This window comes from Triturus cristatus, chromosome 4_2 (genome assembly GCF_964204655.1).
Source record: "Triturus cristatus chromosome 4_2, aTriCri1.1, whole genome shotgun sequence".
NCBI lineage: Eukaryota > Metazoa > Chordata > Amphibia > Caudata > Salamandridae > Triturus > Triturus cristatus.
The window spans coordinates 885,755,160-885,769,768 of record NC_140586.1 but is presented as its reverse complement, the minus strand read 5'-3'; the positions used below and the strand labels follow the sequence as shown (position 1 = coordinate 885,769,768).

The 14,609-nt window shown below is 44.6% G+C and overlaps 1 protein-coding gene across 1 annotated transcript in view; it reads right to left on the bottom strand.

Annotated features, from left to right (window-relative positions):
* LOC146835342 (uncharacterized) overlaps positions 1-14,609 on the bottom strand; it is a 103,758-nt gene that overhangs the window by 10,627 nt on the left and 78,522 nt on the right. Inside the window, exon 2 of the mRNA XM_085602924.1 lies at positions 7,996-8,059. The gene's annotated coding sequence lies outside the window, so the exon portion shown is untranslated. The remainder of the gene's footprint in view (positions 1-7,995; positions 8,060-14,609) is intronic.

Sequence of the window (14,609 nt, the reverse complement as noted above, 5' to 3'; positions counted from 1 at the left end):
CTATGTACACGAGAGGGAAGGTTCTGCCCTCTCGGTTTTAACACAGACGGTTTTAACAACGTCCTTGTGCATATTTTTCGGCTGTCCTTGATCCAGTCGCCTGCGCGCTGCCTGGTTGTTTTCGAGCGGTGGTGGTGGCGGCAGCAGCTGTGTCCATACGTCAGAGTGAGGGAATAGTCTTGAAACACAGATTGCTTGTGATAGTACCTCATTCAGTCGATGCTTTGCTAAATCAGACAAAACCGCAACATCTGACTAGTGCCGCTTGACAGGATATGAACTGACACTTTTGGCCCCTCATATCACGTAGAAATAATGTTTGACTCTGAATCCTGCTACATTATTGCCACTTCCAGCTACTCAGTCTCAGTCACAAGAGTTACATGATTGTATATCTCTTACTGAAGAACACACAAAGGGTCGTGTTGACTTACAAGATACACCTCTTTTTAGTGTTGATAGAGAATTGTGGGTCGATGGATCCTGCCTGAAGTTGCCTACTGCACCTTTGAGGTCCTGCAAATATACTACATACAGTTTGAGCGTTGCAACAACCTAAAGTATGTCTTGATAGTGGTGAGCACCTTTAGTAAATGGTTGGAGGCGTACGCTACGAAAGATAATACAGCTCTTACTACAGCAAAGGTGCTACTAAAGGAGTTCTTTCACCGATTCGGCATTTGCCGAGTTTTGTGCAGTGACAACGGACCCCATTTTATTGGGCAAGTTGTTGAGTATCTCATGAAAGGGTTGGGGATTAAGCAGAAGTTTCATGCTGCTTTTCACCCACAATCAGCAGTACTACTGGAACGTTACAATTCTACCCTGAAATTAAAATTGACTAAAATACAGGCTTCCACATCTTTGATATGGCCTGAAACACTCCCTTTAGCACTGCTATCCATTAGATCGATACCACAAACACGATCTGGCCTCATACCATATGAGGTGGTTTTTGGAAGGCCAATGAATATTTGGGGGATTCCTAAGCCACGCCCTATACATGATGTACCTTGTGTATTGATGAGTGACAATTTGTCTCAGTTGACTGACAGTTTATTCTAAATTTATCAACAGGTTCGGGAGACTCTTCCAGACAGGTTGCAAGGTGAGGGCCACTGCTTGCACCCTGGTGACTACATGGCGATAAAGTCTTTCCAGAGAGCCAGCTCCCTAGCACCGAGGTGGCGAGGACCGGAGCAGGTGCTGCTGGCTACCAGGACTGCAGTTCGAGTGATGAACCAGAAAAACTGGGTCCATGCGACACATTGTCGAAAAGTGTTGCAAGATCTAATGAGCCCAGCTGTGCTGACGGATCACCGCGATATCCTGGTCACTGAGAAAGGATGAGCTGCGTCACCTGAAGGACCTGAGGAAGTCTTCCCGGACCACACAATACCTGGTACATCCCGATATCAGCTGCAACACAGGAAGAAAGACACTTTGTTGCTGAAAAAGTGTTTGAGCCACTGTCCTGGGTGGTTAAAGACTGACTTCAAAGGGGGGTAGTCTTTTAGTGACTACTTGTCTCAATGTTAGTGAAACAACCAACGCCTGGCCAGGACCTTAGGGCACAATCTGTTTTGTTGTTTGTCGGCGAAATTAATATGCCTAAGGCGAAGAAACTAACTGCTGCAAGAGTTTGTAGTAGAAGAACAATGATTGTTACTGGAATCACTTTGACTGTTGTTACTGTTGCTATAGTAACATGGATTGTAGAGGAAGTAGCTCCTGTCCGAAATCTACGGACTGCTACTACTCCTGTTTGAGCACCACTACTTCACTCTTCCTTATCATGAACAGAAGCATAGCATGTCCTACCTCAATAACACCTTCATTCAAATGTTGCACCATACCCACAATGCTACGAACATTACCAACTGCTGAGTATGTGGAATGATGCAAGCTCATCAGACAAAGGGAGGAACGCCTTTTATTCCCTTGCCGTTTTCACATAATGGCTCCTGCAGAACCTGGTTTGCATTGTTGTGAGCTTCTGAAATTGCTAATATTCCCTATGCTGATGTAGGAGGACTAAACGCTCAATTGAATAAAGTTTGTTTCCCTGACGAGGAAGGACATCCGCAAGCTAAAGGAACTGTATGGGAAATGGAGGAGTATTGTCGAGGAAATTCCTCTGCGCACTATGTTTTCCCTAACACTCGGACAACCAGGGGAAACTGACCTCCTGTTATCGCTGTTACTAGAGCTCGAGTGGATCTCTGTGTGAGCAGTATTGGCAATATCCATGTGGGAAAAAGTGACTGTACTTTTGGGTTAAATATTACTGGAATGAACAATAGACGTTTTTTGTCCTCACACAACACCTATTTCATTTGCGGAAGTAAAGGTTATTACCATCTACCTATTGGTTGGTCAGGTAGTTGCTTTGTGTCCTTTTTGCTTCCACCTGTGTTTTTGGCACCTGCATCCTACCATAAAGACTATAAACTATATAGTGACATTTCAAAGAATAGATTCAGAAGAACAATAAACAATGATGAGGTGGATCAAACTTATACTGCACTACAGCAGTATATGGACTTTAATTTGGGACTATTCTTTGTTGGTGCGGCCTTAAACAGTAGAAAGATCAGGCGCTTGACACGTGTTGTAGAGGCTGTAACCAATCAGACAGCAATGGCACTTGGAAATATCACAGAAGAACTACAAATTGCGAGAATTGTGACTCTTCAAAATAGGATGGTCCTTGATGTCATCTTGGCCGACCGTGGTGGAGCATGTCACATCATCGGGAGTAGCTGCTGCATTTACATACCTGACCACGCCCCTTCTGTTTTTGATGCAATCTCTAAGATGCATAAAATAGCCACTGAAATCCATCAGGATTCAGGAACATGGCAATGGAACATGTTTACTGTATGGGGCTGGAAACTACTATCAGCCCTATGTATATTTCTTGCTATTCTTTTCACTTGTTGCCTATGTATTCAATGTGGCCCGATGCTTTGCTCCCTTTGTGTTTCTACTTGTACCTTATGTATACAGACTAAACAAAATGTTAAGAATGTAAATGCCCGCCTAGCAAGTGATCAAGAAATTAATGAAATAATGCAGATAGATGTGAATGATATTTTTCGTATTCCTTCAAAAACACAGGAAAATGTCTTCAGCTTATGCTAAAAGGGCGTCTGTGGAAATCTGAAATAATTTTCGTTAGCATAAGCTGACGCCATCTTGGTTGTGGCATCCATTTTGTTATCTATATAATTCTCCCGTCTTCACTGTTGCTTGCCCTTCTATTCTGCTTGAGTCATCAGCTTTAGTTAACTCCATCTGTTTCAAGTCATAGCAATGTACGTGATGAGAAAAGGCCTGTAGCTGCTAAAATGCACCTGTTTAAAGATATAACTGTCGACAATTTCTTGCTGATGTAAACAGTGCTGTTCACCCTCCCACTTTGCTGACTAAGTGATCACCCATCTGCCCATGTCTGGCGATAACTATTCCTGTGTAGGCTTGTACCTTCTATTTGTATCGACATGCTTACTCTGCAAACAACTGTGTGTAAAAGGCCCCTGGTCTGTGTATTCAATGTACTACCTCCTTCAGCACTCTAGGGCGTTGTATTGACGTAGTTCCACTCATGAGTGATTAATAAGCTTGTTATTTGAATTCCAGCTTCAGTGCCGATCTCTATTTTGTTGGTCTACGGACCCGTGGACAGATAAGGGTGACCCCTGCACCGGTGTGCTCATTAAAAGTCACATTTCCACAGGACTCCGCACAGTATGCTCCCAGCTCTGTATGCACCTCAGACTCTGCTCTGCATGCTCTCAGCTCTGTATGCACCTCAGGCTCTGCACTGTATCCTCAGTCTCTCCTCTGTATGCACCACAGACTCTGCATGATATCCTTAGTCTCTCCTCTGTATGCACCTCGGACTACGCACGGTATGCTCTCAGCTCTGTCTGCACCTCAGACTCTGCTCTGTATGCACTGTATGCTCCCCGCTCTGTATGTACCTCAGACTCTGCACTGTATGCTCTCAGCTCTGTATGCACCCCAGACTCTGCACGGTATGCTCCCAGATCTATATACACCTCAGACTTCTTACTGTATGCTCTCAGTTCTTAATGCACCTCAGACTGCGCACTCTATACTGTCTGCTCTCTATATGCACCTCAGACTCTACACTGTATGCTTTCAGCTCTGTATGCACCTCAGAGTCTGCTCTGTATGCTCTCAGCTCTGTATACACCTCCGATTCTGCACTGAATGCTCTCAGCTCTGTATGCACCTCCCACTTCACACTGTATGCTCAGCTCTGTATACACCTCAGACTTCTTACTGTATGCTCTCAGCTCTGTGTGCACCCCAGACTGTGCACTGTATGCTCCCAGCTCTGTATACACCTCAGACTCTGCACTGTGTGCTCTCAGCCCTGTATGCACCTCAGACTGCGCTTTATGCTCTCTGCTCTATAGGCACCTCAGAACTTACGTTGTGCTCTCAGCTCTGTATGCTCTCACTCTGCACTGTATGCTCTCCGCTCTGTATGCACCTCAGAATTTACATTGTGTTTTCTCGTCTCTGTATGCACCTCACACTGCTCATCGTACACTGCCAGCACCGTATGTGCGTCTCCTGCCATAGTTATGAATGGAGATGTTAACATACAGTTGTTTCTGCGCTTTCACCCTCCCTTTCCTAAGCCTGTACTGGTGACCCATCAGTCTGGCGACCTGCCTTGTATCAGCCAGCAGCTGTGCTGTATTCAAGATGACAGTTATATTAAACCTTGGAATTTTAAAGTAATAAAAAGTAAACAAACTGCTATGTTTTTTTTGCCATCCTGGTGGAATAAACAGGACTTTTGTACATAGGCTGGTTGAGATCAGAAGTGTGAAGGGAAGGTATGGAATAAGTGTGTGAAAAATTAGTGAGGGTGGATGGAGCAGGGGGGGTGTCAGAAAGGGTCTGTTCAAGAGAAGAGAGTGTAAGACGAAACGAGGGTGTGTTTAAGTAGCACCTAGGGAGAGAGATGGTGAAATCGGGCGTGAAAAAGGGAGGATATCCGAAAGAGGTCTTGAAAGTGTCAAGTAACGTGTTTTGTGTAGCATATCTTCTGCCCCTTCACGCAGGTCGATGCCACGGAGAGCCGTGCCAACTTGAGATGCATAGACGTCAGCTGTCCCTATGTAACGGGCATGACTTTCTGCCAGCGCTCTTTATCCAACTAATTTAACTTAACATGCTAGGACTAGGGGCGTAAAACACCCCCTCCCCTCCGCCAACCTTTCAAGGGCCGCTCAACCCTTCAGTGGGGGGCATTTTGCCCAAGACCAACGCATGTTTGTGAGATATGGGACACTAGGGGCCCCTCTTCACATACTACAAGTGAGCCCTATCATTTTGTGTGACGCCACTGGCTGTGGCATGTTTGTAGTGGGGAAGTGAAAGAACAAGCCCTTATACTAAGTGCTGAAGGTGACAGGTATGTGGAGGGAGCTGCTGTGATCAGCCCGTAGATGCCCAGCCCTCTTCACAGCGGGTGCTCTCACTCTTGCCGTATGCTGGCACCACACCCGGTTCTGGAATTTCTCTTTCTGCCTTTCTAAGCAGACGGAGCTCTCAGTGTATGTTACTGCAGGTTAATTAAGCAAATACAGTATACGATAAACCCGGAAATGATGCATTCCATTAATCGCACACTGTAGTGCTACCCTATTTAAAAACAAAAGGTTGACTATCTGCAGCAAAGGAAGAATTAATGCAAATTAGTCTCGCGCTTTCCATTTAACACAGAATCCATAAAGGGGTTGTCACATCCCATGCTTGGTAGCATAGCGCAGATTGTCGCATAAAGTCCTCTTCTACATCTTCAACAGAAGTAAATTGGCCACATGCTGGCTCTGGTTACAGAAGCTAAAACAATCTTATTATTTCCCCAAGGGCTACAAAATAAGCATTTGCCTTACAGGGATATATATGTGCAACGGGCGAGGGGGACAATTTTGTTTCTAACCAAAAGGCTTCAAATTCGCTAAGAGGCTATGTTTTATTACAACCACAGCCTGCAAGATGGGAAGACGGGGGAGAAAGACTGCATGTGAAACAAGCGCGCCCATGCTGATTAGAAACAGATGGTTCCTGCGCGCCGCTGCTGACTCCCGAGAGCAAAACGATCTGGGAGTAAACCTTTGAAAAAAAGCTGGGACATCGACACACCTTTGGCCAATTGCGTACTGAAGCCAGACGCAAAGGCCAATAGCGTGTGAGCTCAACATGCACGCGCTTTGAAGAAAGCTGAAGTGATTCCAAGAGGTCAATTTCCTATGCAGAGCATGCATGCTGCCATAGGCTCGAACTAGAAAGGGTGCTCACGGAGCACCCACATGCTAGAGGTACTGCTTTAGGTAGATGCATAAGGTCAAAATTGTATTTAAGCATGAAGAGATTGTGGAAAAAGGGATGGAGCATGATGTGCTGCTGATACTTAAGTTTCAGGAGGTTTAAAACAAAGGTATCTCTTCAGGAAGTACATAACAAAACTAAATCGAAGTATAACAAAGGTAACTCAGGATGTATTGTTAGCCAAAGCAGTGGAGCAACACAGTGCATGCACACAGCAGATTTCAGGGAATTGTGTGATAGTCAAGCAGCCAAGAGTGGCAGCAGGGGTATCACAAGCTTTATTACAGAAGCTCGCCTGGTAGGTACAAACAGAAGAGACACACAGGCAGGTGCATTTGAGGTACAAACAGAGGAGGTGCACAGGTAGGTGCTTTTGAGGTACACACAGGAGGTGCAAAGGGAGGTGCACCAACCATCTATGTAACCTGGGTTATTATTATACATGGAACAAATTATAGTTTTTTTTTTTTTTTTTTAATCAAACAAAAGAGGTTTTGTGCAGCGCTCATCGGGAAATCATGTATTTGAATGTGCTCTCATATGAGGTGATAATGAAGTAAAAGGAGCCAAAGTAAAACAAAACAATCTCTTAGGATCACACAATTTGGTCAAGCAGGAAAGTCGAGATTGAGCCCAAGTTTTCTAATTTCAGATTGTGCAATTCAACAAGTAGATGGGTATCTCTTTCACTTTTTCATTGACCATGACAAGTTAGTGCTTTGTCTTGAATTCTTGGGGCATGCGTTTTAAGCGTGGGTGGCACACAGAAAGCTTAGCTTGTTTTTGCCCGAGGATCCAAGCGAATTTCAAGCTGAACCAAAGTCAGGCATCTGGCTCGAGCCTGGTTTGAGCTTTCACTCTATAACATAATGGTAATTAAGGAGACAAAGCCATAGTAAGGATATAATTTGACTATTAAAAAAACAAAAGAAAAAACCCTAGGTCTTCAAGATGAGAACGAGTGCTACAGGAGTGTCCCTTTTCAAGGACGGTTTCCCTCACCCGCCCGAAGGTTGGATGCTTCATCAAAGGGTAACCACCTTGCATTATGAAATGAGTTTTAATGCGGGATACAACCCCCTCTCTGAGAGGAAGAAGCTCAGGGATGTTTCACGGTAGAAAAAGGTATACTAAATACCTTAGATGAGCAGAGTGTGATGAGGGGTGCAGAGCAAAGTGATTGTGAAGTAAAAGGGTACGCAATATACTTTATTAGGGTTGCCCTGGACCAGGATTAAAAATAAGCTATAACAGGAGGGAATTTAACCTGCCATGTACTGAAAAATAGGTCGACATGTTTTAGCCTAATACCCTTAACAGAGGTGTGGCAGCCTTCTACAGGACCATATGGAAGCTACTGCAAGGTATGTGTAGACAATAGTGATGAAAAACGAAAATCAAATTGTCATATCTAGAACTAGTGGTTGAGGTGGAAGTCCACTTTGTCAGGGCTACACTGGTGGATTTACCTGAAAGAAACAATGTTTCAAGATGGCATACACATTTGACATGCTATGTTACAGGAAGGTCCTGAAACTGAGTTAGGGCAACCACAATTATCAGTAACCAACACGCAAACACAACTTTGTGCTATCAAGAAAAAATGCATGAGCTTACCTGCAAACGTCAGGTAACATGACTCAACTTTACTTTGGCGCAAAACTCAAGGTAGCATCAAGTCCTACAAACATAAGAGGACAAGTGCAAATCAATTTGTTAGGGGACAACAAAGTAGATGAAATAGGCAACTCAATTGCAAACCACATCAATACCCCTATTGTATGAAAATAATCTTGCTGCATTAAACTGTATCTCATAGTGGGAAGTCTAGAAAAACCTGCTGTTGATTAGCAAAGAGACAAATGTGTAGATTATATGATCCATGGTGTGCGTTATCAATCATTGTCACACCATAGCCCCTCATAATGTCTCAAAAACAGCAGCGCATACAATATTCTCCCATCTAGTTTACAGGCGGAGAAACGATCTAGCATATAGTGGCTATGACTGATGTCTGCACATCTATCCCCAGTGTACAGCATTAAAGAAGTAAACACAATATAATGTCTATTCCGCTCAGTGGTGCTGTTGTGGTGCCAGCACCCAGCCACCTTTGGCACAAATCAACAGTTCTACAAGCAAGTGTGGAATAATGGCTGCGGTGCTTTTGAATAATGATGTACTGGGATGTGTTCATGAATTAAATAAGAACTGTGTACCGTCCGTGTTTGGACTGGATTTAACTACTGAGAAGTTGAAACTTAACAAGGAAAAGAACCAACAAATGCAAATTAGACTATGTGTGCTTTTGAACCATTTTTGTGTTTCGTCAGATGGAGAAATGATGCATGGAATCAATGCATCAATACAATGGATTAGCAAAACCGGTGCCTGTGCTCTTGTGAAAGTGGTAAGGCAGTCTAGACTCTCACGTTTATATGGGTACACCATTGAGAATGAGCGGTGTGGCGGTTAAAAATGTGCCGCTGATACCATCGCTTTAAGTATAGCACGTTTGGCTAGGCACCAAGTACACGCCCACCACGCAAGGCCCGCAGTAATAACAAACCGCAGCTAAGGAGGGCACATACCTTTTAGAAATGATGGCAAATGACGCGTATAGCGCAGAGGAAGGCATAACTCGCGGCGAGGGACCAGGTCCTACATATATCTTTCTTACAGAGACAACGGTGGCAATGTGAAAAGACGTGAAGGCATGTCACGTGAACCTTTACTCATTGTCCAATCACAAGGTTAGTTGCGTACTACAGAACTGTTGGGAGCTGTACTTCCTGTTTAATTAATGTGCCACGTGAGAGGTAATGGTAGAGCCATTCACAAACAACCAACATCCTCTGAAATGTAGTCCCTCAAGCACGGGTTGGAGAAATAGACTTGTATTAATGCCCCTGCTTGTTTAGCATAGTGGGAGTCAGTGTCTATGTCCGTGGTAATAGTATTAAATAATAATGAAAGAGGAAATGTACTCAGATCATGATATTTTGGATGTAGAAGTGTCACTCAGATTGTATGCTGGGAGAAGTAGTCCCATAAGCCTGTGTCAACTGATTTGGAAAAAATGGAAGCCAGGATCTACATCAGTAGTAAAATAAGTCAGCTATTTCTAGTATATATGGTTTAGGTAACAAGACTCTGGGTTTTGTAAAAAAAAAAAAAAAAGTGGGGGTTACTTACTGAAATGATGTGTATTCACAGTATGATCTTAAAGGAAGTTCATACCATATAATGGTGTATGCATCTATGAAAAAAGCAGACCACGAGCTATCATCATTGAGGCCCTGTTTGTCACTACGTAGTCTGAAGAACCATCCTTGCTCTCTCTCGAACAGATACTATGCCACATTGGAGAGAAATTGAGGGATAGGTTTGTCAAGTACAGTCCATGACAGATCATCTGCCGGATCACCTTTCTCTAGAAAGTGTGTGGTCAATTTAGTGGCTTACTTGTTACACCTAATGGTAGTCTTGTGTTGCATTATTCGCGTCTTGACCTTGCTAACTATAAAAAAAAGAACTTCCTTCTATTTGAGGATGGCTTGTACCTACAAATCTCTGTGACTTTGATGGCTAGTACCTTCGCCCTGAAGTTTCTGATACCTGAGAATGCCAAGAATTCAATTGAAGCGCTATGTTCATGACATTTTAGTCATTTGGCATGGTGATGCTATCACTGCTTTCCATCAATGACTGAATTCGCGCAATCCTTTCTTGAAATTCCCTTGTGAATAAAGCCAGGAATGCCTTCCATTTTTAGACATATGGATATATCCGTACTCTGGAACTTTGCAGACAGAGCTGTATAAAAAACCTATGGCCAGGAATGCTCTACTTGCATACGCGAGTTACCACCCCAGGTCACTAAAAGAAAATCTTCCATTTGGACGGTTCCTATATTTACGGCGGAACTGCTCAGTCATCCAGAGATACAAAGCTCACGCAGATAACTTATCTTCCCAACTTTTGGAACGTCAATACCCACCATCACTGATACACAAATCAGCCAGAAGTGCAAGAAACAATAGCCGTGAGGCTCTTTTAGAAATACAACCACTAAAAGAGCCCACAGAGTGACTAGTCTGTGTTAACACTTTCTGCAGTGCATCAGGCATGATTCAGAAATCAATCAACAAGAATTGGCATATCCTGAATAAAGGGACCCAGACCCTGCTACAACCACTCTTCGCATTTAGACGGATTGGGAACTTAAAAGAAAAGTTAGTGCACACTAGACCAAGGACTGTCATTGTGAATAAACAAAATACTCTTTGGGGCTTACCTAGCCACCCTCCCCTGATTAATCTGCGTCATTTGAGATCATTTCTAAAAGGTATATGTCCTCCTTTGGGTTTTTAGGTCTCGCTGGCGTTGCAGCGCAAAGCGCTGCCGCCAACGAGAACTATTGTTGCCGTGATGCCTCTCAAGGGAGACAGACTGGGGCACGCGCAGCGATCGGGGTCTGTGGACGCGCTTCTGAGACGCGCTTGCGCAGACGCACACGCACAGACACGCGCGCGCACACACCCGCCACTGCCGACCCCCCTCACCGCATCCGCGGCTGCCTAAACTAGCTGAAGGTGCCATACTAGGCCTCATCCCACTTGTCAGTTTGGAAGCACCCATCACCCCGCCTTCTTCACCGGAATATCCTCGGCTCCTGGCAGGAAGGTGGCGGGTATTCCAAAGTACAAAACATGCTGGCTACGCCTCAATGTCTCTAAAGCTTTTCGACAGCCATACCTTAGGTCTTTATTAATCCTCCAGTATCTTAAGTCATTTAACACTTTACTAACGTTCTCCTTGGTCTCACCGCGGCCGCTGCTTATAACTCTCGGATCTCACTGCCCCCGCTACTCCTGAACACTTACTACGTATAACGCCTGATATCTCAAAACACCATTTTACCCATATCCCCGGCCATCTGTCACCTCAATATCTTACCCGCGGTCTTCGGGCCTCCGCCGCTTGTACCCTGCTCCTTACGGCTCTAAGCGCCGCTGCTCCCTCTTCGGACATGACGGTTCTCAACATCCCCCAAACAGCCAAATCCACACCGGCAGCAGGGTGGCCGAATCCCCTGTTCCACCAATAGCAGCGGCAGACTTGACGACTTAACCAATCAATATAGAGGAAGGAAGAAGAGGGGTTGACGCTGGAGGAAGCCATCTTTGGAAGGTCGGTGGCAAGAGCTTGTTTTTGTTAGGCACGGGGAGATTAAGTGATGTGCACAGATTCACAGGATGTTCAGCGTCATTGCGGAGATGTGATTATTATAAAAAATATATATTTTAGAATGGTAAGTTAAAATGTGTTGTAAGGCCGCCCATCTTCACCCATTCTCACATTTTGGCTCTGTAAAAGTGTATGAAAGCGTTAATTATATTTGTATTTACTTATTTTATTACGGTCTAGAAACTAATTTTTCTCACTAAATGCAGCACACACGTCACCCGTGTAACACTGGATCAAGTTGAAGGAACATTTATAATGCAGAAGCAGCATGGAGTTTGGGTCCTGTTTAAAGTAGACCACAGAAAACCTTTTAGTGGGCAGCGAGGCATGGCATATGTATCAACAGTTCAGTGGGCAGCGAGGCATGGCATATGTACCTGGGCAGAATTAGGCAGCACACCGCACAGTGCTTTCTTCTGTTAGAGATATTTGCATTGTGAATACAAAAAGGTTCATGCGCCTCAGTTGGTTTGCGCAGAATCACAAGATGTGCCAGTCAGTTGCAATGCCGGGATTAGATTTACGATCCCAGGGTTGCAGGGTCAGCACGAGGCACGGATTCCCTTCCATATTCCCCATGGCATTCTCTACCTCTGTGCACTGCTGGGAGGGGCGCCTGACTGGTCTACCTCTGTGAACGCAACATCTGACTCCCGCCCCCCCCCTCTCCCTCCTGAGCGCCCCAAAAGTGCTGACCAGTACAGATCAGTGTAGAAGGCAGATGCACCCACCTCTGAGGGGACCACCACACATGCGCCGCCTCTCTGGGGCTAGTCTGTTGCCCTGCCACGCGCTATGCAAACGTCCGATAGGCCCCTGGGTCACCATGGCGACCCATCCTGGTCTTAACACCTAGGGGTCTGCAGCCGGAAAAATGTAGAGGCGCACCCGCCCTGCCCAGAAACTTGGCAAACTATGATGCTCCACCCCAGGGCAGAATGCGCGGGTTGATTTTCGTTCTCACGCGTTTAGTATTTTTATGGTATCCTTTTTTATATTGTGATTTTCTGTTTAATTGCCGTAACTATTTAAGTTCCAGGTTTGATTTTCCTTTTCAGCAATTGTTAGCCTTTTTATGGTGATTTTCTTTTTTAATTATTTTGAATGTTGGTTTTATGTTTAACTGCTGTGGTTAGTTCAGTTTTCGTTTTCCGATTATCAGTGCAAGTACAGAATTAAAAGAACCAACCAGGGCAATATACATGCACATATAGGTGTATACATTACATATTTTTGTACATGATGCATTTTACCCCAGTCTTGCTATTCAGTTGCACTAGAAATAATAGCTGCCAGTCTCCCAAGTCGGCAGGCTTGGACGCTGTATTGGCTGTAAAAGTTTAAAAATGCTTTAAGATTTCCACAGTAGGAGGTTCAATAGACTGAGTTATGCGGTTATCTGGTGACTAAGCGTGTCAGCTAGTATGTTAGCACAGTGGTGAGTGTTTTGCAGTAGCACACAGTTTCCAGTACTAATAAAATAGCTCAGGTGCTCAATGTGCCTGCTGCAGAGAGCACCACGTATCATCTCCAGGTCATAGATCCAAACCCTAGAACTTTGGTCTGTAGGTTCATTCATTTAATATTGTGTTCCAGATGGAACCCACAGGTAACTGTTTCCAGTCCTCATCAGAGGGTTATGCAGCCTCGACAAAGACCTGGGACTATTGTGCATGGAAACGTTTACGTGCATACAGCGCTAACCGAAGCTTTCATTCTTTTGAGGGTAAGAAGCGGAGTACTATTGAATTAGGTAGTAAACAATACTACAGTAATAAATGCTTACTATTAAACGCAAAAAAGAAGCTGTATCTGTGCATGGGCAATATTAGTATAATTCATAACCTAGCACTACAGTGTAGTTATGTTAGGGTGTTAACTGAGTGTCTTCAGGTCAGTGCCTGCACAGAGGGCTCAAGGGCATCGGTTTATGATCAATTTATATACCTACCGCAAAGTGCAAGCGAGTGCTTCACCCACCACTAATAACCAGCATTAAAAATGCAATAGGTCTCGCCTTTTATTAAGTTAAAGCCATTTGCTTTGCTATACAATACCATTAGCAAAGAAAAAGGCTTTAACTTAGTCAAAGGCGAGACCTATTGCATTTTCAATGCTTGTTTGTAACTGCGATATGTTGTAACTGCGGGTCTTGCCCTATTGGGCACCCAACCAAACGTGCTATACTTGCAGCGATGGTATCAGCGGCATATTTTTAACCGCCAAGTAGCTCATTCTCACTGAGGTGCCCTTATATACATGAGAGTCCAGACCGCCTTACCACTTTCACAAGCGAGTATGCATGGGTCTTGCTATCCGCTTTACCACTGTATGAGAATGAGTAAAGTGGTTATTCCAATTGTACTGATCCCTTAATTCAAGGCATCTTTTTTCCATCTGTAAACTAGGCGGAAGATTATTGTATGCCCTGCTGTTTTTGAGACATGATGAGGGGCCCTGGTGTAAATGTAAATGTAGTGCATTTATATAGCGCTCCGCACACCCCGAAAGGGTCTCTCAGGCGCTGTGCACATCCTGGCCTTTCCCTGTGAAGTGCCCACTCCTGGGCACCCCCAAGGGGAAGCCAGGCATCCTAGCGCTTTAGGGGCCGTTGTGGAGATTAAGCAAGCTATTGCCCAGAGTTGCAGAGTGGGACTCATGATTAGAATAGGCACCGAGGCGAGAATTATCGGGTCCGGGGAAATTGAGCCCAAGACCCGCCGAGGCGGGAATTGAACCCTGGTCCGGGCCAAACCTCTGCATCAGGGTCTGCCGCTCTAACCATTGAACCACACTTCTCCACAATGATTGACAACACGCACCTTGGGTCATACTATATACACATTTTTCTCTTTACTAATCAACAACAGGTTCTTCACGACTTTCAGTAGGGGTATTGATGTGGTTTGCAATTGAGTCGTCTGTTTCATCTGCTGTGTTGCCCCTGACAAATTGATTTGCACGTGTCCTCTTATGTTTGT